The sequence below is a fragment of the Tamandua tetradactyla genome, chromosome 6 (genome assembly GCF_023851605.1).
Source record: "Tamandua tetradactyla isolate mTamTet1 chromosome 6, mTamTet1.pri, whole genome shotgun sequence".
Taxonomy (NCBI): domain Eukaryota; kingdom Metazoa; phylum Chordata; class Mammalia; order Pilosa; family Myrmecophagidae; genus Tamandua; species Tamandua tetradactyla.
In genome coordinates, this window is record NC_135332.1 from 101,762,158 (window position 1) to 101,789,995 (window position 27,838).

A 27,838-nucleotide genomic window follows, 5' to 3' on the forward strand; every position below is an offset into this window, starting at 1 on the left:
GTCATTTTTGTAAATAATAGTCATCAAAAATAGAGATTTGCATTAGGTGGAGAATTAAATACAATAAAAAAACCAAACTTTGATATGTGCTCTGTAGCATTTTGCTTTGTTGAGAGTCATTTCCCTTAATTATTTTTATTACTGCAGTCAGTATAATTGTTTAAATGTTTAATCTCAGAAAAGGTTATGTTACAGTGAGCAGTTAGACAACCGTGAGGTCAGTCATCTTGCATGATATATATATATACAATTAGAAGGTTTGAAATGTGCACTGAACAATAAAGAATGTTTTCATTGAAAATATTTTTCAACATTTCTTTGACTTGTAGTTTTATTTGAGTGACTGAATAGATAATTTTAAACATGAGTTAACATTTCCTGTGGTGTTTATTTTTGAGGGGCAGAAAAGGAACCGAATTATCGCAGTGTTATCTCAATTTCCCATTGCTGTTTCTGTGCAGGTATTTCTTGTTGCCACAGTGGACTCCTGAAAACCTCGTCAGTGTGTATTATAAATAAAGTAGATTAAGTTTTCCCATGAAAAGAGTTTGTGTCTCTGAGCAGCGATGTAATTTAATGTAACATACCATATATGGCCAATATGTCAAAGACTATGAATTAGTTTCTGTAATTCTCTATAAATTTTTTCTCATCTCTTTTTTTCAATTGTGGTAACATAATATAAATTTGCCATTTTAACCATTTAAAGGTGTACAATTTAGTGGCATTAATTATATTTACAAAGTTGTATTAACATCAACACCATTCATTACCAAAACTTCCAATACCCCAAAACAGAAAGTCTGTACCCCTTAAGCAATAACTCCCCATTTCCACTCTCCGCAGCTCCTGATAACTTCTCATTTACTTTCTGTCTCTATTAATTCTAGAAATTTCATAAAAATGAAGCCATACATTATTTGTCCTTTGGTGTCAGCTTTTTTCACACAGCATATAGTATTTTCAAGGTTTATCCATTTGTAGCATGTTCAGCCCTTCATTTATTTTTATGGCTGAATAAAATTTCATTGCTTGGATATAGTGTATCTAAAAAAATATTAATTAGCTTAAATTATGTTCTCACTCTAATTAAATGGTTTATAAAAAAAGGACCCCAATATGTATGTATAAAAATGTGTGTTTATTGGCAGGTCACAGTGGCTCAGTGGCAGCGTTCTCACCTGCCATGTCAGAGACCCAGGTTCGATGCCCGGTGCCTGCACATGCAAAAAAAAAAAAAAAAAAAAAAAGGTGTGTTTATGTATAACACACAAAAAATTATATATGTGGCCTAGAGCCAATCTGCTACCTATAATCCACTTAGCTTTCAATTTTGACCCTTTAGAATTTGTACTTGTAACATAAGGTCGCCCTATTATTTTTCATGTGGCTTTGATGGCACAATTAAAAGTGCAGCTACTCAGGTGAACACTGCAGGGAAAGAGATCTATTAAGTCATTCTGTTTTGTCGATTGTACCACAAACACTTCCTGCTTTTTTTAAGAACCTGATAAATAATTACCAACCTATTAGTATAAACCAAAACCCATCACACACAATTACCAATACAATGCTTTTTTTCTGTTGGCTTATTGAATTGAGGTGTGTGTGTGTGTAAATCAAAAGAGGGCTAAGATGAAGGTTGTGTCCTTACTCAGCCCTGTTCCATCCATATTAGCTTGGTAGCACTGTTTAAATTGGTGTCCAGTTAGTGTAGATGTCAGTGCACTCATGTTTGAAGCAGGGACTTTCTTTTAACTTTGGCAATAGAAGAGTACTTTAAATGGCCTTTTTATTTTATGCTTTGCTTGCACTGTCTTTTTTTTTGGTCTGTGTTTTCCTTATCTGTGTAGTAGACTTTTCAATGTTCTTTGTAATACATTGCTAACTCTGTTGAGGTCCTGTACTTGTATTGTATTTCACATCCTTCCCATTTTATTTTTCATTTTTGTCTTTGTCGAACACTGTTTCTTCTAAAGATGACAGGTTTTATTGTTTTTATCTTAGGATTGGGAGTGATAAGAATGATAATTTTTTTCTGTTTCACATCAGAATCCTTCTTGATTAGAAAGTAACACCTAGAAATATTACAGATATTCAGAACATCAGTAAGCTAGAAAGTGAAATCATCAATAGAGTTGAATACAAGCAGAGGCCGTCTCCCAGTAGCCTGGAATTTTTTAAATGGGTTTGGTTCCATTTGAGCTTAGAAGGTAGCTGAATGAAGTAACACCTTACAGAAAGATGTATTCTCTCTACAATTCCATGTCAGATTGAACATTCCACTCCATTACCTCTTTTCCTTGGTAGTGGGGTAAGGTGGTGATTTTTGTTAATATACTAAAATATTATGCAAATACCATATGCTATACCTGCGTATTATAAAACACATGATAATAATATCAAGACTAGGGCTTTATTCCTTAAAAACCTATTGTAAATGTTTATACTGTACATATAAACATGTGTTTGAAATATTGTGTACATAGGTGTTCTATGGCATCTCAAACTAATCTGATTTTATATTCTTTAATATTAAGCATGTGGCTCACTTGCAATAAGGAGTAAGTACCTAAGGGATTACTTCTTAGATTTAACATTTGCTGAGGACCTTCTAAAAGCAGAGTCCTCTTGTTGGCAGGCAATATGTTATTTAGCGTGAAGGTCACTCAGGTTACTACTGTTTGCCATTCTGACTCTGCCTAAATGTTATTTCTTCAGAGAGCCTTCCTGACCCCTCAATGTAAAGTCATCCCTTGATCTCTCTCTATCCCATCACCTTATTTACCATAGCATTAGCAAGAGCTGTTATTATCTTGTTTTGTATTTGGTCCCCATCTGCTAATACTGTCCCTTCCCATTCCCCCAGACACTCAGAAGGCTAGTTCCACATGGGCAGAGCCATTGTCTTACCACCAAGAGCCTAGATCAATATCCACCCATAAGAGTCATCCAGTAAATTTTATCTAAGTAATAAAATGGTGAATGAAGACTGGAATCTTCTGGACATTGTCATATGTTCATTAATGTTTTAAAAATGAGAGATGCAGACAGAGTCGATTCTGGTCACAGAGAACATTTGCACATTTTGGATTGGGTTTTCTAGAAGGGAAGAAAGCTATTCTGGAAGAAGTGACCGGCCATTTCATTTCTGGGAGTTGTAGCACTATAGGTAGAAGTAAGATGACGAGGAAAGAACATTGTATAGAATACCTGGGATTTTCTGAATCCCACTAGTAGATACTGTGATTCCAGAAGTTTGGCGATGAGAAAGGGGACTGTTCAGTGAAGTCATGGTGGAAACCCCTGCACCCATTAAGTAACTGATTGAAAAACAAGCAGAGATATGCTGGTATTTGTCATGTAGTCTGATTTGCTTATGAAATAATTTTTTTTTAAAGAATTTGTCTTCATGTCAGAGTTAACTGCTAGCCAATCGAAAGTTATTTACTACTTTAGATTAGTTTATTTTACATAATTTAACATTTTAGCTATTTTTTTTTAGAGTGTAATGCCTCATCATTTGTTACTTTACTATTGCTATGTCAAAAATGTATAAGTAGAGTTAGAAAATTTAACCACAGAAGATCAGGAGTATACTTAAATATGTATGATAACTTTTTTTAACTGAGAAGTTACAGAAAAGCAGATGATATTAGAACTTTAATCACTTGTCATGCTTCTGAAATCAAATCAGTTTGAGAAGCTGTTGACTTTGGCTACACTCTCAATTTGGCTGAACTTATGAAAAAAATTCTACTTGTCATTATATATTGTTCTTGTTCTCCAAATTAACTCCATTACCCAATCTACCACGCAAGCAAAGAAGGCAGAAATGACCTGGAGTTACAGGTTTCCAAATAGCCTTTATAAACAGACAAGGCTATCTGCAAACATGTATGAGTTTTTTTTATGTGTTTCTTGGAATTATTTTTCAGAAAAGAAAGGATATTCAACCAGTACTTATTTAATTTTCACAGATTTCTTTTGTCTGATGGACAAATCTTAAAACTACAAATCTTAAAACTAATTATATTTGGCATTAAAAATGGCACTGACCAGGAGTCATATGTGATCCTTGAAATAAATTGCTTCTGGTCCAGGACTGTATCCACAGGCATTTTCTTTCTTTTGTTTCAGATGCAGTAAAAATAGTAAAGAGGCTAGATTTAATTCCAAGTACCCTTCATATGCCTCGGTGAAAGCATGGCACAGGTCAATTTGATTCACCTTTCTCAAATGCAAAGACCATTGGATTTATTTTCTTTCTCTAAATTTTTTAAGTAAGAGGACCTGCCTTAGTTTAATCTATTGGTAAGAATAATAAATTATAAAAAGATGTTTGCATTACTACAAGTTTTGTTGTTTGTTTTTCTTTAACATTATGTTTTTAAATTCATACCTGGAAATAGGCCCACTGATTCCACTATTCTAGGTAGTTCCTTAATTAAGGCTTAAATTTAAGTATATACAAAAGTATATTTCCTTATTTTCTCATTATTCTTCCTGAGATACATATATGTATATATAGACTTTGTTCTATATGTTTTTGTATTGGGATGGAGTGGCTGGTGGAGGAGTGGTGCAGAAGCCATAGGTAGCCGTGGCAGTGGTGATAGTGATGGTGGTGCTCATGGGGGAAGGAAGGAGTGGTGGTGGAGGTGGTGGTGGTGGTGGTGGTGGTAGTGATTTGTTTTGTTTTGTTTATATACCTCTAAATTTCCAATCCACAACCTTTCACTTCATTCTTAATTCTCCTGCCCTTTCTCTTCTCGGGTTTTTTTTTTTTCTTTGTTCTCCATATACTTACCCATATTACATCCTAAACTTTTGATTCCCCAAGAACTTTCCTTAGAACAATAGGTTCAATTAGGAGTATACTTAAATAGAACAATAGATTCAATTTTTTTTAAGAAAAGGCATAATAGTCCTATAGAATTGAGTGCCAGAGACTTTCAAATAATCTGTTATTTGAAACATTTTTGGGTGAAGAGGCAAGTGTGGATAGAACTCTGAAAATACTGGGACAAGATCAGGTCGGATGACTGAAAAAGCAAAGCTGCATAACACAGATACATCTTTTTTCAAAACAATTTTTACTTATTAGGCTTCATCACCAATTGTTGCCAGTTCAACTGCTGAATAAAATAGTGATTGAGCAATTCACTACAGATTCTTTTAAGTATATTCTAATTACAGAAATTTATTTACCTTCTACATCTCAGGACATCTAATTTGTAAATGGAGATAAATCTGTAAATATCAGCAACTTAAACTACTATGACATCACTTTGAATTTGTGTAGCTTCTTTCTCCATACATTATTTCATATGACCTTCCCAAGAAACTTAAGAGATAAGCAGATAAATATCCCCATTATTTTCATGGGGAATAAAAAAATTTAATAACTTGCAAAGAATCACGCTGTGAAGAGTGATGAAGTCAATGTTTTCTTACATCTGGTGTGGTTCTGTTTCCAGTTTCCTACAGTGTTGGCTAAAAAACATTGTCCTTGTGTCTTAATATTCATCCACAATATATATGGAAATAGTGGGATACTTATTTTATAGATTATAGATAAAAGGTCAAGTAATTTTCGAAAGAATATTCAGCAACTATGGTGACTCTAGGTTTACCATCAAAATATTCTCAGGTGAAATGTTGCTCTTTTATAACCATTCAGTAACTTTCCCTATTTAGTTGTATTTAACTTTCTTGTGTGGAGTATTCTTAATACATTTCAGTATTTTGTTAGTTTTCCTCAGTGTTTGCTGTTTTTGTTTTTGTTTTCAAACTTATCTTAGTAATTGTATTACACCAATGATGATGTGGCAGAGAAAAACATTATTTGAAAGTCTCTGGCACTCAATTCTATAGGACTATTATGCCTTAAAAAAAATAAATAAATCTAGAGGCATAAGAATCAAGTCCTTTTTAAAATTACCTAGTACAAGAATCTGGTATTCTTACTCAACTATAAGCCAGAATACCTCAAAAGCCAAAGTTTAGCCTAGAAATCAGAAATGTCATAATCCACTCTTTTAAAATCTTATTTATTAAAATATCTAGGAGAAAAAAGATGATTAACCTGAACGTAAGAAGAGAGATACTACATCAGATATCGTTGCATGATGGCAATTAATAGCATGGAATATACTATCATTGATTACATTTTCACTTCTTTCACAAAATGATGTGGATCTTATAAAACAGCTGGAAGATAAGACAAGGGCACAGCTACATTTCCACCTAGCAATACTTACAGAGGAGGAACACATGAGGGAAAACAGTGAGTGAAGAAACGGGGTTTTTCTAGGTCATTATCTGGCAATAATTAAGGCCATTGGCTCATTAGTGTCCACAAAGAACACTGTGCTCCTGACAAAGTCTTGTAGTTACCTTTAACAAGTTAACATTGGGACATAGGGATGTGGGAATTTGTTTATTTCTTGTGTCCAGCAGGGGATGTGCAGGGCCTGGGAAAGGCTTTAAGTCAGTCTCCCTTAGCTGCTTTAACAAAACAAAGGCAGAGGACCCAAGTTCACTTGTTAAAATAAGAGGTAGACACTAGTATCAATTAACCATGCTTTTTCTGATTTCTGCAGTTTAGTTAAGAAATATTCAGCTAAATATACTTAGCATCTTCAGAAAAATGATTTTAAATTGCAAAGATATTGACAATGTGAGTGTAGAAAGCTTGGGTTCTTTTCAATGTAATACCAGATATTCATACTTGAGTGTTCTTCCTGAAAAGCATTTTAAAATACCATTGAGTCTCAGCTCCCTCAGTCATGCATTTTCCAATCAAATGCATCACCAGAAAAATTAGTCCTTGACTGTGTTCCCATTCCTATCCTTGCCATATCCCCTTCTTATGTTTTCCTTGGTTAAATTCTCTTTTCTCAGATTTTAATTCTGCCTTTTTCCTACCTTTGCAGTCATCAGTTCTTACCTTAGTGAATTCTCCTTTGACCTCTACCTTTCCCTCTCCCAAAATTATGGATGCCACTTTACAAGCTACAAATCAGCTAACAAAGACATCAGTGGCAGAATTGCAAAATGAAAATGAAGAGCAGTAAAAAGAGTTGGGGATTCCTTATCACACCTCTGCCACCAATTCTGCAGGTCCCAAATTTCTCATCTCCCAAATGGAAGGATTAGAAAACCATCCTTCAGTTCTTAATTCCAGTTGTGTTTCACAGAATTAAACACAGATCAATATAACATGTGCTTAAAAATGTCATGATAGACTAAATAGATCTAGAGAAATTATAACATGTTTTTGTTCTTTTTCTTCTGGGTTGGCTTCCTGGGAATATCTACTGGTAAGGGAATTTGAGTATTCATATTAAAAACATTTTAATCTAGTTACTGGAAATTGAATAGCTGACAAAGGGTAACATTAACAAGTAGATTAAAATTGATGAATATTATACAGGACCAATACAATTTCCCTAGGCTTAAAATTTAATAGCCTTAAAAATATATGTTACCTAGACTTAGGCAATAAAAAACATGGTGTTGTCAGTCATTAAAAAAATATCCACTACAATACTTAATGATGTGGGGGAAATGATAAGAGATAAAAGTCAAGTTAGAAAACAGATTTACCATAGAATATACAATTTAACTAGAAAAAAATGTATTTACCATTTCAAGCCCCAAATTTTGGCCTCCAATATCATTACTCAATCAAAATAACCAGCACTCCTTGAAGAAATAACTAATTCCAAGTCCATAGCAGGGAAATACCAGGTTATCTTGTGACTAATAGTAAGAAGTTTTCAATGAATATCATCAAAAGGGCATAGAAGCCAGTTTGATGTAGGGCCCAGTGGCGTAATTTGGCACAATTTGACCATCAAGATTATAATTCATTGAAACACCTTGGATCTGAAAATCCGTAAGTCCGTTATGACTCATTTTCAAATAAATCATAAATTGAAAATTGGTAAATAGAATGGAAGGTTAAAACATTTGTCCTGCCTTTCCAATAAGATCTGTATTTCTGGGTAAGCAATAGCCCTAGTTGGTAAGAGAAACAGAAGAATGCCAGCTAATAAATGTAAATGATGATATAAAGAAATATAAAATCAGCATTTTGTAGCCCATAATGTGATTACTGATTTAGGCAAGGTTCATTAATTAATATTAAAACTATAAGTGATTCCCGGGAGTCTGCCCATAAAAGACAAACAAAAAAAAAATTATAGGTAATTGATGGAGAATTGAACCTTTGTTATGGTTTGCCCAAGTAAGACTAAAAATTCTACATTCTCCATCACAAGAGAGAAATCACAGCTGTGCAATGGAAGAGGAGAAATGAGGCTAAACTTGCACAATGGAGGAATAAAACTGTCCTCACCCTAATTCATTGATCAACCATCACTAATGGTGGAAAAAAACAAATATTATCCATCTCCTAATGGATTGCAATATGTACACATATCACCTATGAGGTACTCTCAACTAAAACATTTAACTTGAATCTATCAAGCCTTTAGATATAACTTCCAGTTTACAGGAAATACAAGAGACAAAAGAATAATGTAAAAGCCACAAAGAAGTAATAAGACAAATAAAGAAGGCCAACCAATAATGAAGCATAGTGTTTTGAAAAGGACTTCTTCTAAACCACAGGACAGGTAGATTATATAGCCAGAATAGTGTCAACTTGTACTGGATCCTGATTTGGATAGACAAGCTGTAAATGTGACATTTTGAGAGCAGTTTATGAAGTTTTAATTTGGAGGCAGTATATTGAGAATTATAATTAATTTGTGAAATGTGATAATGGTTTTAGTGTGTAGAAAAATGTTCCATTTTTAAATGCTTACTGAAGTAAAAAAAAATTCTTCAATAAAACCTACTCATTAACCACAACAAAAAAATACTAATGGTGATGAAATAAAGGCTTTGCAGACAGGCGTTGGTTTGACACCTGTCTTCACCATTTCCAGTTGGTGACTTCAGGTCAAGCCATTTAAACCCACTGTGCCTTAGTTATCTTACTGTACCCACCTTTAGTAAAAGAGAATTAAATGAGATAATATAGTTTTAACAGCTAACTACTGCACTTTTCCCATTAACATTCTGATTGTAGACAGTTCTATTTTTCTTGTATTATTCTCTTTTTTCTTTGCTCCTCCTTGTTTTAAGTGCTTACTTGATTTCACTCTTATTTTCACTTTTCATTCACTCAAGTCTACTATGAAGACTTGGTGTGAAAGTATCCTTTGTTTTCTGTGTGTATGCCACTGAGTAGCCCAATTGCTTAATTACTCACTTAGGTCCTTTTGTCAGTAAAAATTTCAATAAATCTTGCCACTTTGTCACTTTGTAACTCTTCATTTAGGACAATTCCCTTTTCTTTATTGATATATACCTCATAATCTCCTTCAGCCCTTCATTTCCTAAAATCTTATCTGCTTTCTTTCTCCCCCTACCCCTTCACTCTCTGTCTTTCTCAGCTACTAAGGAAGAAACAACTTTTCCCCTTTAATGTTCCTACATATCGGACATCCTTCATATTTCCTTTATCTTTCTCCTCAGTAGAGCCTGAACCACATTTTGCTTCTGTGGTGCTTTGAGTAAACACTTGAATTGCCTCAGCTGTCCACCCTCCAATTCTCTCCCTTTTGAAATCTGACTTCTGTCACCCTCAATTGTTAGAAATAGCCAAAATACTGTGTTCTTCAGTCTTCTCTCTTAACTGAATTGAGACTCTTCATTGTGTGATCTTTAAAATCTTCACTTTTTAGGAAATAATTTGTTGAAAATATTCAAATTGGAATGGCAGTATATTTACTTTTTAATTTCAGTCAAATGGTTCATGTTAATTTCTTACCTATTAGATGTTTAAACAGCAGTTACCTTTGTTTATTGGTATCTACTCTGGTGGAAATGTTAAATCAGTGATAGCTTTTGCTATACCAACTCTCAACCACTTAACTTTTTGAGCTGAATATTAGGTGAGGGGGAATGTTTGTGCAACATCTCAGTTTAGAAGTAATATCAAAAAATGCTTAGCATGTCTTTTTTAAGAAAATACAACATTTCTAATTATTACTTGGTAATTCAAGTGAATTAGAAGTATTTAACTGCAGTCTTGAATTATAAAGTTGGGATGTATATATCAGGATCTCAACTTGATGTAAAGTAAATGAACAGTTACCTTGTGGATATTTTTCTTTAATAATGGTTTAATCCATAAGAAATTTAGCTTCACTTCAGTATTTACATTTGTGCATTCAACAGTGCTGTAAGAAATATACGATAGCTACTATTTTATTTTATTTTTTTAGTGGTTAGAAAAAATAAGTTTCTAGGGTCTCTGAATGCTGGATTTTTTTTGTCTTACCCATCCATGGCAGCTAAAAAAAAAAAGAAAAAAGAAGAAGAGAAATCACTCAAAATATTCAGGTTTACATATTAGCTTCCTCTCAAAGGGAGTTGTCATACCTCACAGTTCAAAGTGTTTTCTACAGATCAGTAACATTATACTGACATGTAATTGCAATTTACTATGCAGCAAAAATGATTCAAGAAGAAAAATAACCTACAGTGTCTATTTATCTTTGTATAGTCCAATTGCTTAACTTCCTCTTTTAACAAACATTTGTACTTGGATAAAATGCTTATGTGTGTATAGGAATGTCACAGTGCAAGATGCTGCTAGCCCAGGCACAAAGTATTAAAATTATTTTGTGAAGACTGGTGGTTGTATTAAACTATTGTGCCATTATACCTCAAAAAAAAAAAAAAAAAACTTCACTTTTTTTTTCTGTTACTCATTATTGTGATTAACTTCCAATCTCATCTATATTGATTTACATATAATTATTTTCTTACTTTTTCAGTCATATTTTATCCATTTTATTTTGATTGCAGCCTAGTTGTCACTCTCTCCCACTCCCCCCTCACTTGCCAACAATAAATTCTTTTCAATATTTTCACCATGCTTATTTTCTTTTTCCCCCAATTTCTGTAAAAAGGGAAGAAACATTCTGTTTTCTGCAGCAAATTCATCCATCTCCGGTGAAGAACAAATATTTTAAAGATAAAAATGGAAAAATGATATGGCAAAGGTAATTACTTCCATTTAACTCTCCTACTTATTTCTGTTTTTTCTTTCCTACTCATTTTTTTAGGACTTAGAATATATAGATCGATATTTAGTTAGTGCCACTATATATGACAAACTGAACTTTTTAGTTCATAAGCCAACAGAGTACCCCCACACCACCCCAGGGTAAGTATATATACATTTCAGCAATTCCAGGAGGGTCTGTATCGCTTCTATGTAGACTAGTAAACTAAACATTGCTCTGGAATCAGAGAGATCTCACTTTAATCCATAGCTCTACCACTCCTTCTTGGTTGGCCCTGGAAAAGTTACTTAGAACTCTAGTTTCTTAACCTATAAAATGGGAAAAATGCAATAGTATTTCTCAAGAGTTAAGTGAAGATACATATTTGTTGAAAGTCAACTGGGGTTTCCCTTCCTTCTCTTATCTGGATGAGATGGACTCTGACCTCCAATCCATAATCTTTGGAAGTGAAAAGCTCTCTCATTATTCCTACACATCCTGCAGACTTCATTGTTGGACTCATCCTTGCCCCAGCCTATTGCTTCTGTTTAATTAGTTCCATTTGTGAATGATCATCTCCCTGCCCCTCATAGCAGTACCTATTCTAGACTGACACAAATATCAAACTTAGACACAATGATTTCCTCACCTATTCCACACATTCCCCAAATCAAAACCCAGCAAAAATGCAACTATATACACAAAATCTTCTTTCTATTGGCAGCAGACTTTAATAAAAAGAGATTATAGTGGAAGGGGAAATATTATAGCAAGACAAACAACTTCAATGGAGTAGTCAACATTTCTGTTTTTAAGAATCATCCACTGTGCCATCCTTAGGGATGCTTTTTGGCTACCTTATTCCATGCCACACTTCCTTGCTTTAAGCCATCACATGGACTCTGTGTTCCCTAGTTGAAGGTTAGTTCCCACCTCCTACCCCCCCTACCCAAGAACTCCAAATTCTCTCCATTAAATAGAGCCATTACTTGTCTTCTCCCTTTAATCATAAACTTATCTCCTTAGCCAAACAATTGGGGTCCTCAGTGGGAAAATAAATAAATAGTATTTACCTTTCTTAAGTTGTAGTGAATAGCATCTCCCCCATTCATTTCATAATGGTTTGGTATTTTATTATTATTATTGAAAGTGTGGCAATAGCATTGCATTTTTTTTATAGGTGCCATTTGCTTAGAATATGTAAGCCAAAGAATATAGAAGTATCTTAGTATAAACATGGGAATAGAAAACTTAGAGGATCAAGGCCATGTGCAAGTGCAGTTTGGTGCCTTGATGTTCCCAAATAGCCGTAGCGCTGAAAAGAAGAAAATAAAAAAAGACCTTGATAGATACGGTTCAAGGTTTGCTTTTCTCAGAGAATGGCCTTGATCTTGGCTGTTGGGTCCAGGGTTTGATTAGGCTCTGTATATATTCCAGTCCTGTGTTGACTTTGGAGGCTTTACAGCTTGTCAGCAGTGAAAGGCTTGCCATTTCTGAGCTTTTTGACACACACATGCTCCTCACTTCTGATATTTTTCTTTTAATAAATATAGCCATGAATTTAACTGCCTTTCTCTTTAAGCTTATTTCTATATAAGCTCTGAAAAATATGCCACTTCAAAGTTAACAGAAGAGGAAAAAATTATATCCTTGATTCAATTAATACGTCTTTGTAGAACTAACCTTGAATCCTTTTTCTTTATTTGAGATTTTATATTGAGATTTATATGTGGCCAGTATAAGGGGAACCCAAGATGAACTGAAGGCTGCAATGTGGAGAAAGTTTTTAGTATCTTTCCTTCAGCTTCATAATGCCTAGAGTTACTTGAGCAACCAACAAAAGTAACATGTCCCTTGAATTCAGGGGCTTGTACCGATTTCTCAGTTAAGTTTTAGAAAATTAATTCTGGGGAAATTAGTTTATCAGATTACACAATTGAAATGGCTTATTTCTTCAATGTCTATGTCTCATATGGATTTCTACAGGAGCTGTGTGGTATATAGATGCAGTATGGTTTGGGGGATAAAAAACATGGCTAGACTCTTTTAGCCCAGAATAAAGTTTAGTTTATTTCCATCAATGAGAACTTAAACAATCATTTCAATCTTTGTAAAATGTTATACAACATAAAAAATGTTTATAACTCTGTCATTAATTGAAGTCCTTTTCTATTCTTGCTTTGTTCACAACTATTTGCAAAATAAGAATCACTCCTTTTAGTTGTTTGAGAATTTGTTTGCAAGTTAAGGGATCTAGCTCTTCTTACCTAATGTGGAATTTGGTGGAAAATGAAATCACCCTATTGGTAGCTGTCATGATCTTCATGTCATTTCCCAAATTCTTAACATTTGACCACAATAATGATATGCTGACTTAGAAGCCTACTCATTTCTCCCAAAACAGGAAATTAGTGTTGAATTTCTCTGCCCTTTTAAAGATTTTTTTCACCTTGTCATGGCTTAGAAATTTCTCAGCTTTGTAACCAGAATTGCAGGAGATAAAGCAAGTTTAGATGCAATGTATTTTTGTTTGTGTCATTTTAGATCCTTGGTTCCTTAAATCCTTGGAGTCATTTAATTTTTCTGTTTGGATGATTTATATATCTTAGGTTCAGCTTAGGTTAACACCACTATACTTTTCTTTCCATTTCCTTGACTTTGTAAGAAATGTATGAAATCTGTCCATTCTATTTTAATTTTGAATTGCAGAAAAAAAATTCTTAGTCTTTAGAAATCAGTACTGTTTGGGCATATTGTAATTCATTGATGGACTTGATCTTTCTTCTCATAAAGCAGGAAATCTATAAGGGCAAGTCTTCTGATAACCTAGCATTTTGTTGTTGTTGTTGTATGCTGAATGGCAGTGTCACATTTCATTATTTTTCCATGTAAGTAGCCTGTTATTGCAGCACCATTTGTTGAATTTTTGTTTGTTTGTTTGGGTTTTGTTTGTTTTGCTTGTTGGTGTTTTGGGGGAAGTGCATAGACCGGGAATTGAACCCAGGTCTCCCGCATGGCAGGCAAGAATTCTACCACTGAACTACCCTTGCACCCCCAACCTAGCACTTTATAATGAAGCATTTCTTCTGGTCATACAAGACACACAGCCCACGCAGATTCAAGGAGAGGTGAAATAGACCCCACCTCTTGATAAGAGGAATATAATCTTTAATATGCCAATTGCTGGCCTCTCTTATTATGAGGACAGTTCATAGACTTAAATCATAACCACATTGGTTGCAGTCAGCTAAGTAGAGTGTCTTCTGCAGTGAGTGACAATTAATCTAATCACCAGAAGACTTTGAAGAGGATTCAGAAGAGACAATCACTCTTCCTGCTTCAGCTAGCCAGCCTCTCCTGAGAGTTTGTTGAGGACCTTCATCGGAGCTGCCAGCTTGTAACCTACCCTACAGACCTACATCCCCATGGTTACATGAGACACTTTTATGAATTTTATATTTACAGGTATCTCCTGCTGATTCTGTTTCTCTAGAGAACCCTAGCTAATACAGCTTGGTACCTGAAGTGGTTCTTAACAAAACAGAGTTTTAAAAATGTCTGTTTTTTTTTTTATTGGTTTTCTACTCTGACAAGACTCAAAGGCACTAATGACTCTGTTTCCCATAATCAGAATAACACTGCCCGTCCATGGGGTGGGCTGGCAAAAGAGATAGTCAAAATATCACCATTTGATTCTGCTAATTGTTCACTTATACGAAGCCAGGCTCTGGGTAATAATGTTTTTAACAACTTTATGGAGTTTTGTGGAATTAAGAGGTATAGAGATTTGGCTGGTTGTTGTTAAATAGGCTGTGTACATTGATGAGGGACAGGGATGAGCTGAAGGCTCTAAATGAGAAGTTTACATGCCGTATGACAGATATAAAAGTTCCTATGAGTGCCCTGACAGAAATCTTATTTCCTATAGCCACAGACTTGAGATCTCTGAAAATCAGACTCAGAATCTCATTGTTAGAGAAGCAACGTTACAATGTTAACTGAAATCTCAACCTTGCTTGGTGTCTGCCATTAAAGTGAGGGCATTGATTGGAAAGGAGTGGGATCCTGAAAAACGGGATAGCGACATATGGATTGATAATGATAACTGTGGAGATGTTGAAACCCTACATCATGCTTAGTCCTTTTTTTTTTATTTATAATTTTAACAGGGATAAGAGAAAACAGAAACAGTGATTGCAGTTAGCAGGGGTAAGAAGTAATGAAAAGAGTAGTTCAGTTAGTAGCTTAGAGAGCCAGCTGTAACGGCCAGCTGCTGCCAGGCAAAAAGCGGGAGAAAACCAAGCGTATACACAGCACAGGAAAACCTGACGCCATCAATAGGACAGCTGGGAATAGAAAAACAGATTAGGACCGAAGAAAAGAGACAACACCAACTTTAAGTAAACCTAATCTTTTGAACCAATGGATGTTTCCCCCGCAGGGGGTGCACCGTTTCTGGAGATACTGCAATACCAGGTCAATGCGCAGAGTGGACGGAGCAAGCTCCTATTCCATCTCCCTGCTCCAAAAATCCATTTACTATATTGTCCTCAGATAGAGGACGTATCAGATATTAAACTGATAAGAACAGATACTACACTTGATCTTAGCCAAAGGGCCGAGAAGCGATGCTGAGTCCTTCTTAGATAACCTTGTAATAGTCTGCCCTAAGGAGTTGGCCATTCATCCTCCACCTGAAGGGATTAACCTTCAGTACATGTGAAGCACACAGTTACCCCCCATGGGGAAACATTCCTTGCTTCTCTGCCTGTAGTGATTAATCATGTTTCACCAGATAAAACTGCAAACGAATGCCCTGAAGCAACTGGCTTGGAAGATACTTATAATTTTTTTCATGAACCACCCCCACTAACCCTCTTTTCTTCCAGACCTATAACTAGACTAAGGTCCCAACAGGCCCCAAAAGGTGAGGTACAAAGTGTCACCCATGAGGAGGTATGCTATACTCCAAAAGAACTGCATGAGTTTTCCAATTTATATAGACAGAAATCAGAGGAATATGTGTGGGAATGGATTTTAAGGGTGTGGAATAATGGTGGGAGGAATATAAGGCTGGATCAGGCTGAATTTATTGATATGGGCCCACTAAGCAGAGATTCTGCATTCAGTGTTACAGCTCAAGGGGTTAGAAAATGCATTAACAGTTTGTTTGAATGGTTGGCTGAATCATGATTCAAAAGGTGGCCAACATTACCTGAGGTTAAAATGTCAGAATTTACCGGGAATAATGTAGATGAGGGGTTCCAACAGCTTATCGAAATTGGAATGTTAGAGTGGATTTACCATGGAAAACCTTCTCATACACCCCAAGAATGCCCATAGGACACAACTTTTACCAGAACTGTTGAAAAGTAAATGTGTGAGATTAGCTCCATCATCCCTGAAGAGCTCTGTAGTCACCCTTCTCTGTAGGTCAGATATTACTGTCAGATCTTCTGCCACTGAACCGGAATCCTTAAACATGATGGGGATGATTGGATCCCGAGTTGGCAGAAGCCAGGTAGCAATACCTTACAGAGCCCAGCTGATGTTCTCCAGGAGACTGTGTATGCTCTGAATCAGTGTCCATTGTATGATGCTGTTTCTCCCATAGACAGGATCCGTGGATCCAGGAACCAAAGGGTGGAAATGGGAGTGGCACCACTCACACCCCTAGTGACCCACCAGAAAAGTTTTTGCTTCCTGTCCCTGCAGCTTTGAGCTCTGCTGGTCTACAGGTTTTAGTTCCAGAAGGGGGAGTGCTTACACCAGGAGAAATGACAACAATTCCATTGAACTGGAATCTAATACTGCCACCTGGTCACTTTGGGCTACTCATGCCCATGGATCAACAAGCCAAGGAGGGGATTATTTTATTGGCTGGGGTGATTGACCCTGACTATCAGGGGGAAATAGATAGTCTACAGCTATGCAATGCAGGTAAAGAAGAGTTCTCCTGGAATTTAGGAGATCCACTAGGGTGTCTCTTAGGACTACCATGCTCTGTGATTAAAATCAATGGAAAACTGCAACAACCCAACCCAGGCAGGACTACCAATGGCTCTGAAACTTCAGGAATGAAGGTTTGGGTCACCCCACCAGGCAAAGAACCATGCTGGTACTGGCACAAGGATAGATATATTGATCAACTGAATGAGATTGAGGTTTCAGAAATAGACCCTCACACCTATGTCCAATTGATATTTGACAAGACTACCAGGTCCACTCAATTGAAAGAATAGTCTCTTCAACAAATGATGCTGGAAGAACTAGATACCCATATGCAAAAAAAAAGCAGTGAAAGAGGACACCTATCTCAAACCATATACAAAAATTACCTCAAAATGTATCAAAGACTTAAATATAAGAACCAGGACTATAAAACTCCTAGGAGAAAATGAGTGGTTGGATTAAGCAGGAAAGTCCATGGAAGCATTTAGCACAATATCTAACATAAGAAGCATGCAATAAGTTTACTGTTATTACTAGTCTCTTTCAGTTCAAAATATTGGGTCAACATAGGCACCTGAGATTTCAATCTAATTTGATTAAACAAGAGTCTAATCCATGAAAATCTCAACAGAATTCTTATGACACTTCCCATCACTAAACTTCATTAGCTACATACAGTAACTTCCAGGCAATTTATTTTGATAGGTATACTTCTGTGCCTTATGTGATGATCCTCTTTAAAGAAGTTGGTGGTTGGCCTTTGAATTCCCTTGATTTACACTTTCCAACCTGGCAGGGGCATCTTGAGAGTACTCTCTGTTTCTTTGCTGGCATTTGCATGGTTTTCAGGTCTACCTGTTCCCTAAAGTCAATAGTTACTTGCAAAGATATGTTTACTTTGACTTTACTCCTATTGGAATTCTGTAACCTTGGACTAAAATAGTTCTCAAATATATTGTTTCTAAAGGGCAAAGTCAAATTTTCCCCACAACCTATTTTCTCTTTAGGAATAGGCATAGAGGACCATCAGAAACAGAATAAAGGTACTAGTGTTCAGATTCTGAGAATTTTGACCTATAAGGCTTTTCACAGTGAGACCTTTGGGTCTCCCAACCCAGTGATTCCTTTTAGGTGAGGGGAACTCAGCCTAAGCTCTTGGACAGCTATTTATAGTTGGACATTCTTGACATAGAATCCTTTTATTTTTTCATTAGTGCCCCCTCTCTGTGGGTAATGAACTTAACGTTATAATGTCCACAAGGTAAACTAATACAGAAATTCCCCGTCTTGATCACCGTAACATTCCTGAAGTCATAGCATTAAGTGAACCCTTGTAATCATAACTAAATCTTTCATGTGGCTTACTTAGCTGTCTGGTTGTTTTAAGCACTCACTGGCTCCTCATAACCTCCCTATGAAGTCAGTGTTTTGTCATCCCCTTCTTAAAGGAAAGGACATGAGATACAGAGATATGGACATCATGCAGTTAGTGGGTGGAAGAGTAGTGAACTGAATGCAGTCATTCTGGCTCCAGAATCCAGACTTGCAGCCACTGAGTCCAGTGGCCTTGAAGACGGCCCCATAACCCTGACTCATGCCCTCATATGGGAGCTGAGCTTTCTGACTTGCTTCTAATGAATGGAATACAGCAGGAGTGGGATTCCACTTCTGAGATTAGTATATACGAAGACTATAAGTTCCATTTTGGACCCTCTCTTGTTCTTTCTTGGATGACTGAACATCCAAGATGGCTCCCTTGAAGCATCCAGCTGTCATATCATGAAGCCACCCTTTGGATGGCTTTGGAGAAGCCCAAGTGATTGAGCTTTGAAACACATGCTTCAGCTCCAATCTAGCTTTGACGTGCCTGCAACCTTGCGAAGGACCTGTAGCCAGAGGCACCCAGCTAACCATGTCCTGATTTCTGACCCACGGAAATTGAGTTAATAACTGTTTGTTGTTTTGAGCCATTGTCATAGTTAAGTTCATGTGTCAACTTGGCCAAGTGGTGGTACCTGTTTGTCTGGTTGGGCAAGTGCTTTGGTCTGTCTGTTGCGATGAGGACATTTCATAGAATTAAACCATTTGTAATCAGCCAAAGGGGAGTGTCTTCTGCAATGAGTAATGCTTAATCTGATCACTGAACGCCTTTTAAGGAGGATTCAGAAGAGACAATCTCTTCCTGTCTCGGTTGATCACCCTCTCCTATGGAGATCATCCAGATCCTCCATTGGAATTGTAGGCTTCACAGCCTGCCCTGCCGATTTTGGACTCTGCATTCCTGTGGTCACATGAGACACTTTTATAAATTTTATATTTGCAAGTGTTCCCTGTTGATTTTGTTTCTCTAGAGAACCCTAACTAATACATCTTGGTACCAGAACTGGTTCTTAAGAAACAGAATCTTAAAAATGGGTTTTTATGAATGGTTTTCTACTCTGACTAGACTCAAAGACACTAAGGACTCTGAGTCCCATAATCAGAATGACACTCCCAATCCGCCTCACTTCCAGCCTGTTATAGTATTTAAGTTGTAAGATATCAAGTTAAAGAATGAATATTACCCAAGGATTTGTACCCTATTCTGGAGAGATTTAATGTGTTTCCAGTTATATGCAGGACAGTTGAGTATTGTTAGGTGAAAGAAAAAATGTGTGTTTTATTGTTTTTTATTTAAATATTTGGTATGGTTTAAGGTGGTATGTATAACTGCCAAGTTGACAAAGGGTGGACTGTCATGTTTAAGTTCATGAGTCAGCTTGGCCAAATGGTGGTACCTGTTTGTCTGGTTGGGCAAGTACTGGCCTGTCTGTTGCGATGAGGACTTTTCATAGAATTAAATCATGATCATGTCAGCTACATCCACAGCTGATTCCATTTGTAATCAGCCAAAGGGGAGTGGCTTCTGCAATGAGTAATGCTTAATCTGATCACTGGAAGCCTTTTAAGGAGGATTCAGAAGAGACAGGCTCTTCCTGTCTCGGCTGGTCAGCCTCTCCTGTGGGGTTTGTCCAGACCCTCCATCAGAATCGTCGGCTTCACAGACTGCCCTGCTGATTTTGGACTCTGCGTTCCTGTGGTTACGTGAGACACTTTTATAAATTTTATATTTGCGAGTGTTCCTTGTTGATTCTGTTTCTCTAGAGAGCCCTAACTAATACAGCCACTAAGTTTTATAATTTTTATAGAGCAAAAGTATTACCACTAAACCATATTGCTATGTTTGTTTGTTGACTTTAAACTAATACAGATACTACAATTAGGGTGGTGCAACAGTGGCTCTGTGGCAGAATTCTTGCCTGCCACGCAGACAAGGCGAGACCCAGGTTTGATTCCCAGAGCCTGCCCATGCCAAAAAATAAAGATAGTACAATTAGAAGTTACATTTCTTACTAAGGCCTACAGTTAGTAAAGGTACTTAGCTATTTGTTTTAAGTGCTCTATTTCTAATCTCTACTGCAAACCCTGCAGTTTTATAAATGGAATGCTTAAATCCTGATATGCACAATGACTTTCCTAAGACCACCCAATTAATGTGTAGTGGCTAGTCTTTTTTTTTTTTATTAATCAAAAAAAAATTAACTAACATAACATTTAGAAATTATTCCATTCTACATATGCAATCAGTACTTCTTAATATCACCACATAGATGCATGTTCATCATTTCTTAGTACATTTGCATCGATTTAGAAAAAGAAATAGCAAGACAACAGAAAAAGAAATAAAATGATAATATAGAGAAAAAAATAAAAATACAAAATACAAAAAATATATTAAAAAAAAACTATAGCTCAGATGCAGCTTCATTCAGTGTTTTAACATAATTACATTACAATTAGGTAGTATTGTGCTGTCCATTTTTGAGTTTTTGTATCCAGTCCTGTTGCACGGTCTGTATCCCTTCAGCTCCAATTACCCATTATCTTACCCTATTTCTAACTCCTGATGGTCTTTGTTACCAATGACATATTCCAAGTTTATTCTCTAATGTCGGTTCACATCAGTGGGACCATACAGTATTTGTCCTTAAGTTTTTGGCTAGTCTCACTCAGCATAATGTCCTCTAGGTCCATCCATGTTATTACATGCTTCATAAGTTTATTCTGTCTTAAAGCTGCATACTATTCCATCATATGTATATACCACAGTTTGTTTAGCCACTCATCTGTTGATGGACATTTTGGCTGTTTCCATCTCTTTGCAATTGTAAATAATGCTACTATAAACATTGGTGTGCAAATGTCCATTTGTGTCTTTGCCCTTAAGTCCTCTGAATAGATACCTAGCAATGGTATTGCTGGGTCGTATGGCAATTCTATATTCAGCTTTTTGAGGAACCGCCAAACTGCCTTCCACAGTGGTTGCACCATTTGACATTCCCACCAACAGTGGATAAGTGTGCCTCTTTCTCCACATCCTCTCCAGCACTTGTCATTTTTTGTTTTGTTGATAATGGCCATTCTGGTGAGTGTGAGATGATATCTCATTGTGGTTTTGATTTGCATTTCTCTAATGGCCAGGGACATTGAGCATCTCTTCATGTGCCTTTTGGCCATTTGTATTTCCTCTTCTGAGAGGTGTCTGTTCAAGACTTTTTCCCATTTTGTAATTGGGTTGGCTGTCTTTTTGTTGTTGAGTTGAACAATCTCTTTATAAATTCTGGATACTAGAACTTTATCTGATATGTCGTTTCCAAATATTGTCTCCCATTGTGTAGGCTGTCTTTCTACTTTCTTGATGAAGTTCTTTGATGCACAAAAGTGTTTAATTTTGAGGAGCTCCCATTTATTTCTTTCTTTCTTCAGTACTCTTGCTTTAGGTTTAAGGTCCATAAAACCGTCTCCAATTGTAAGATTCATAAGATATCTCCCTACATTTTCCTCTAACTGTTTTATGGTCTTAGTCCTAATGTTTAAATCTTTGATCCATTTTGAGTTAACTTTTGTATACGGTGTGAGATACGGGTCCTCTTTCATTCTTTTGCATATGGATATCCAGTTCTCTAGGCACCATTTATTGAAGAGACTGTTCTGTCCCAGGTGAGTTGGCTTGACTGCCTTATCAAAGATCAAATGTCCATAGATGAGAGGGTCTATATCTGAGCACTCTATTCAATTCCATTGGTCGATATATCTATCTTTATGGCAATACCATGCTGTTTTGACCACTGTGGCTTCATAATATGCCTTAAAGTCAGGCAGCGTGAGACTCACAGCTTCGTTTTTTTTCCTCAAGATACTTTTAGCAATTCGGGGCACCCTGCCCTTCCAGATAAATTTGCTTATTGGTTTTTCTATTTCCAAAAAATAAGTTGTTGGGATTTTGATTGGTATTGCATTGAATCTGTAAATCAATTTAGGTAGGATTGACATCTTAACTATATTTAGTCTTCCAATCCATGAACACGGTATGCCCTTCCATCTATTTAGGTCTTCTGTGATTTCTTTTAACAGTTTTTTTGTAGTTTTCTTTGCATAGGTCTTTTGTCTCTTTAGTTAAATTTATTCCTAAGTATTTTATTCTTTTAGTTGCCATTGAAATGGGATTCGTTTCTTGATTTCCCCCTCAGCTTGTTCATTGCTAGTGTATAGAAATACTACAGATTTTTGAATGTTGATCTTGTAACCTGCTACTTTGCTGTACTCATTTATTAGCTCTAGTAGTTTTGTTGTGGATTTTTCTGGGTTTTCGACGTATAGTATCATATCGTCTACAAACAGTGATAGTTTTACTTCTTCCTTTCCAATTTTGATGCCTTGTATTTCTTTTTCTTGTCTAATTGCTCTGGCCAGAACCTCCAACATGATGTTGAATAATAGTGGTGATAATGGACATCCTTGTCTTGTTCCTGATCTTAGGGGGAAAGTTTTCAATTTTTCCCCATTGAGGATGATATTAGCTGTGGGTTTTTCATATATTCCATCTATCATTTTAAGGAAGTTCCCTTGTATTCCTATCCTTTGAAGTGTTTTCAACAGGAAAGGATGTTGAATCTTGTCAAATGCCTTCTCTGCATCAATTGAGATGATCATGTGATTTTTCTGCTTTGATTTGTTGGTATAGTGTATTACATTGATTGATTTTCTTATGTTGAACCATCCTTGCATACCGGGGTGAATCCTACTTGGTCATGATGTATCATTCTTTTAATGTATTGTTGGATTCGATTTGCTAGAATTTTGTTGAGGATTTTTGCATCTATATTCATTACAGAGATTGGTCTGTAGTTTTCTTTGTTTGTAATATCTTTGCCTGGTTTTGGTATGAGGGTGATGTTGGCTTCATAGAATGAATTAGGTAGCTTTCCCTCCACTTCAATTTTTTTGAAGAGTTTGAGGAGAGTTGGTACTAATTGTTTCTGGAATGTTTGATAGAATTTACATGTGAAGCCATCTGGTCCTGGACTTTTCTTTTTGGGAAGCTTTTGAATGACTGATTCAATTTCTTTACTTGGATTGGTTTGTTGAGGTCATCTATTTCTTCTTGAGTCAAAGTTGGTTGTTCATGCCTTTCTAGGAACTTGTCCATTTCATCTACATTGTTGTATTTATTAGTGTAAAGTTGTTCATACTATCCTGTTATTACCTCCTTTATTTCTGTGAGGTCAGTGGTTATGTCTCCTCTTCCATTTCTGATCTTATTTATTTGCGTCCTCTCTCTTCTTCTTTTTGTCAATCTTGCTAAGGGCCCATCAATCTTGTTGATTTTCTCATAGAACCAACTTCTGGTCTTATTGATTTTCTCAATTGTTTTCATGTTCTCAATTTCATTTATTTCTGCTCTAATCTTTGTTATTTCTTTCCTTTTGCTTGCTTTGGGGTTAGTTTGCTGTTCTTTCTCCAGTTCTTCCAACTGGACAGTTAATTCCCGAATTTTTGCCCTTTCTTCTTTTCTGATATAGGCATTTAGGGCAATAAATTTCCCTCTTAGCACTGCCTTTGCTGCGTCCCATAGGTTTTGATATGTTGTGTTTTCATTTTCATTTGCCTCGAGATATTTACTAATTTCTCTTGTAATTTCTTCCTTGACCCACTGGTTGTTTAAGAGTGTGTTGTTGAGCCTCCACGTATTTGTGAATTTTCTGGCACTCTGCCTATTATTGATTTCCAACTTCATTCCTTTATGATCCGAGAAAGTGTTGTGTATGATTTCAATCTTTTTAAATTTGTTGAGACTTGCTTTGTGACCCAGCATATGGTCTATCTTTGAGAATGATCCATGAGCACTTGAGAAAAAGGTGTATCCTGCTGTTGTAGGGTGTAATGTCCTATAAATGTCTGTTAAGTCTAGCTCATTTATTGTAATATTCAAATTCTCTGTTTCTTTATTGATCTTCTGTCTAGATGTTCTGTCCATTGATGAGAGTGGCAAATTGAAGTCTCCAACTATTATGGTAGATGTGTCTATTTCCCTTTTCAGTAATTGCAGTGTATTCCTCACGTATTTTGGAGCATTCTGATTAGGTGTGTAAATATTTATGATTGTTATGTCTTCTTGTTTAATTGTTCCATTTATTAGTAGATAGTATCCTTCTTTGTCTCTTTTAACTGTTTTACATTTGAAGTCTAATTTGTTGGATATTAGTATAGCTACTCCTGCTCTTTTCTGGTTGTTATTTGCATGAAATATCTTTTCCCAACCTTTCACTTTCAACCTATGTTTATCTTTGGGTCTAAGATGTGTTTCCTGTAGAAGCATACAGAAGGATCCTGTTTTTTAATCCATTCTGCCAGTCTATGTCTTTTGATTGGGGAATTCAGTCCATTAACATTTAGTGTTATTACTGTTTGGGTAATACTTTCCTCTACCATTTTGCCTTTTGTATTATATATATCGTATCTGATTTTCCTTCTTTCTACACTCTTCTCCATACCTCTCTCTTCTGTCTTTTCATATCTGACTCTAGTGCTCCCTTTAGTATTTCTTGCAGAGCTGGTCTCTTGGTCACAAATTCTCTCAGTGACTTTTTGTCTGAGAATGTTTTAATTTCTCCCTCATTTTTGAAGGACAATTTTGCTGGATATAGAAGTCTTGGTTGGCAGTTTTTCTCTTTTAGTAATTTAAATATATCATCCCACTGTCTTCTTGCCTCCATGGTTTCTGCTGAGAAATCTACACATAGTTTTATTGGGTTTCCCTTGTTTGTGATGGATTGTTTTTTTCTTGCTGCTTTCAAGATCCTCTCTTTCTCTTTGACCTCTGACATTCTAACTAGTAAGTGTCTTGGAGAATGCCTATTTGGATCTATTCTCTTTGGGGTGCGCTGCACTTCTTGGATCTGTAATTTTAGGTCTTTCATAAGAGTTGGGAAATTTTCAGTGATAATTTCTTCCATTAGTTTTTCTCCTCCTTCTTCCCTTCTCTTCTCCTTCTGGGACACCCACAACAGGTATATTTGTGCGCTTCATATTATCATTCAATTCCCTGAGCCCCTGCTCAAATTTTTCCATTCTTTTTCCTATGGTTTCTGTTTCTTTTTGGATTTCAGATGTTCCATCCTCCAGTTCACTAATTCTAGCCTCTGTCTCTTGAAATCTACCATTGTAGGCTTCCATTGTTTTTTTCATCTCTTCTACTGTATCTTTCATTCCCGTAAGTTCTGTGATTTGTTTTTTAGACTTTCCATTTCTTCTTTTTGTTCATCCCTTGCCTTCTTCATGTCCTCCCTCAATTTATTGATTTGGTTTTTGAAGAGGTTTTCCATTTCTGTTCGTATATTCAGAATTAGTTGTCTCAGCTCCTGTATCTCATTTGAGCTATTGGTTTGTTCCTTTGACTGGGCCATATAGTCAATTTTCCTGGTGTGATTTGTTATTTTTTTCTGGCGTCTGGGCTTTTAATCAGATTTCCCTGAGTGTGGGACCCAGCAGGTTGAAAGACTTTCCCGTGAAGTCTCTGTGCTCTGTTTTTCTTATCCTGCCCAGTATGTGGTGCTTGTCTGTCTGCAGGTCCCACCAGCAAAAGATGTTGTGGCTCCTTTAACTTTGGAAGACTCTTGCTGCTGGTTGTGTGGTGGAGACAGAGGAAAGGTTGTAGGTTGATTTTAATGGCTTCAAATTGTGAAGTCCTGGGATCTGAATTCCTTGAGAGAGGGATTCCACCTAAGTTGTGTTTCACTCCTCCCGCAGGGCAGGTTCAGGTGGTAGAGAGCCCTGAAAGCAGCCTGTTTCTGCGTTCGGGGCAGTTGCAACCTGTGTAATCCTAGCGCTGAGCCCAGAGGCAACGAAGCCTCCATAGAAACAGCCACAGAAGGCTCTGTTTCGCCCCCTTTCCTCTTTTTCAGTTAGCCCAATCGGCGACTTCCACCTTGATCAGTTTCGCCTGAGCTGAGGGCCTATTTTTAGTAGTCAGAAGTTGTTCATTAATGCCACTATTGGTGTTAGGTTGGGCTCAGTCTCTACTACTGTTGGAGACTCTTTCCTTTCCCTCCGGGAAGTCACCTGTGGGGGAGGGGCACCGGCCTCCGCAGCTTGGGAAACTGCTGATCCGAGGCTCCCAGCCGGCCCGGGAAGCCGCGTGTGTGGGAGGGGCGCCGGTCACCGGCCACCGCAGTTTGGGGAATCGCCGATCCGAGGCTCCCAGCTGCCCCGGGAAGCCACGTGTGTGGGAGGGGCTCTGGTCGCCGGCCGCCGCGGCTTGGGAAACCGCCGATCTGAGGCTCCCAGCCAGCCCGGGAAACCGCGCGTGGGGGAGGGGCGCTGGCCGCCACAGCTCGGGGAACTGCTGATCTGAAGCTCCCAGCTGGCCCCAGGAAGGAGTGAGGGAGGGACTGTGGCCACCAGCCGCCGCGGCCCGGGGAAGCGCGTGCTGCTAGGGGACCTCACCACAGCGGAGTCTCTTAGCCAGTCCAGCCATTCCAAACTGGGGTACACTGTGTGTCTTGTTTCTGTCGTGGCTCCGGAAGCTGTTCTGTACTGTTTCTAGTTATTTAGTAGTTGTTCTGGAGGAGGAACTAAGACGCGTGCACCTTACTAAGCCGCCATCTTCTCCGGAAGTCCTGTAGTGGCTAATCTTGATTGCAAACTAATACTCTTTCCCCTGCACCATGACAGTCTCAGGGAAAGCAAAGCTGGGGCTAGCAAATGTAATTAAAACTAAGAAATAATCATAAATCTCAGTATTCACTAATCATTGTAAAAGAATGGTCTAAGCCCTATATAACAGGCAGGAATATATTGACTTTTGATAAAGCAAAGGGTTAGTCCACAAAAACCCATGTAAGGCTTCTAACCTTCAGAACTGCAAGAAAATAAATATGTGTAGTTTTAAGTCACTGAGCTTGTGGTAATGTGTCACAGAGACAGTAGAAAACCTGCCAGGAGAGGTGGCCACAGATGAAGTGGTGCCAAATTGATTTCACACTCCAAACAATTTTCCCATTCATGCCTATTTCATGACAATTAATTTTTTAAATGTTTTAAGGACTTTCTGAAATTCTAAATTAATTCACTGCTTCCCTTTATCTTTTTCTTCTCTCAGAGAAATCCAATCATCACACATACTTTATTGAAATTGTTGGGACAAATTTTGTTTCCTTGAGTATGATCATATCCTATGCTATAGGTTCTGTGGCTTGGACAGGCTGGGGTTATCAATCAGGGTAAACCTTCAGCCTGCCTTCTCCATCTGTTCCTTTTGGGATACTTTTCTTTCATTCTCTTTTTAACCTTCAGCCTGCCTTCCCCATCTGTTCCTTTTGGGATACTTTTCTTTCATTCTCTTTTTTTTCTTTTTGTACTTTCTTCTTCATCTTCTGTGTGTGGTGTGGTATGTGTTTTTGGGGGGTGTGATGTGT

The 27,838-nt window shown here is 37.0% G+C and overlaps 1 non-coding gene across 1 annotated transcript; it reads right to left on the bottom strand.

Moving 5' to 3' along the window:
- Positions 1-15,529: 15,529 nt before the first annotated feature.
- Positions 15,530-15,720, bottom strand: LOC143689317 (U2 spliceosomal RNA). The gene has a single exon (XR_013178758.1). It is a non-coding gene; the product is annotated as a U2 spliceosomal RNA (small nuclear RNA).
- Positions 15,721-27,838: the final 12,118 nt, after the last annotated feature.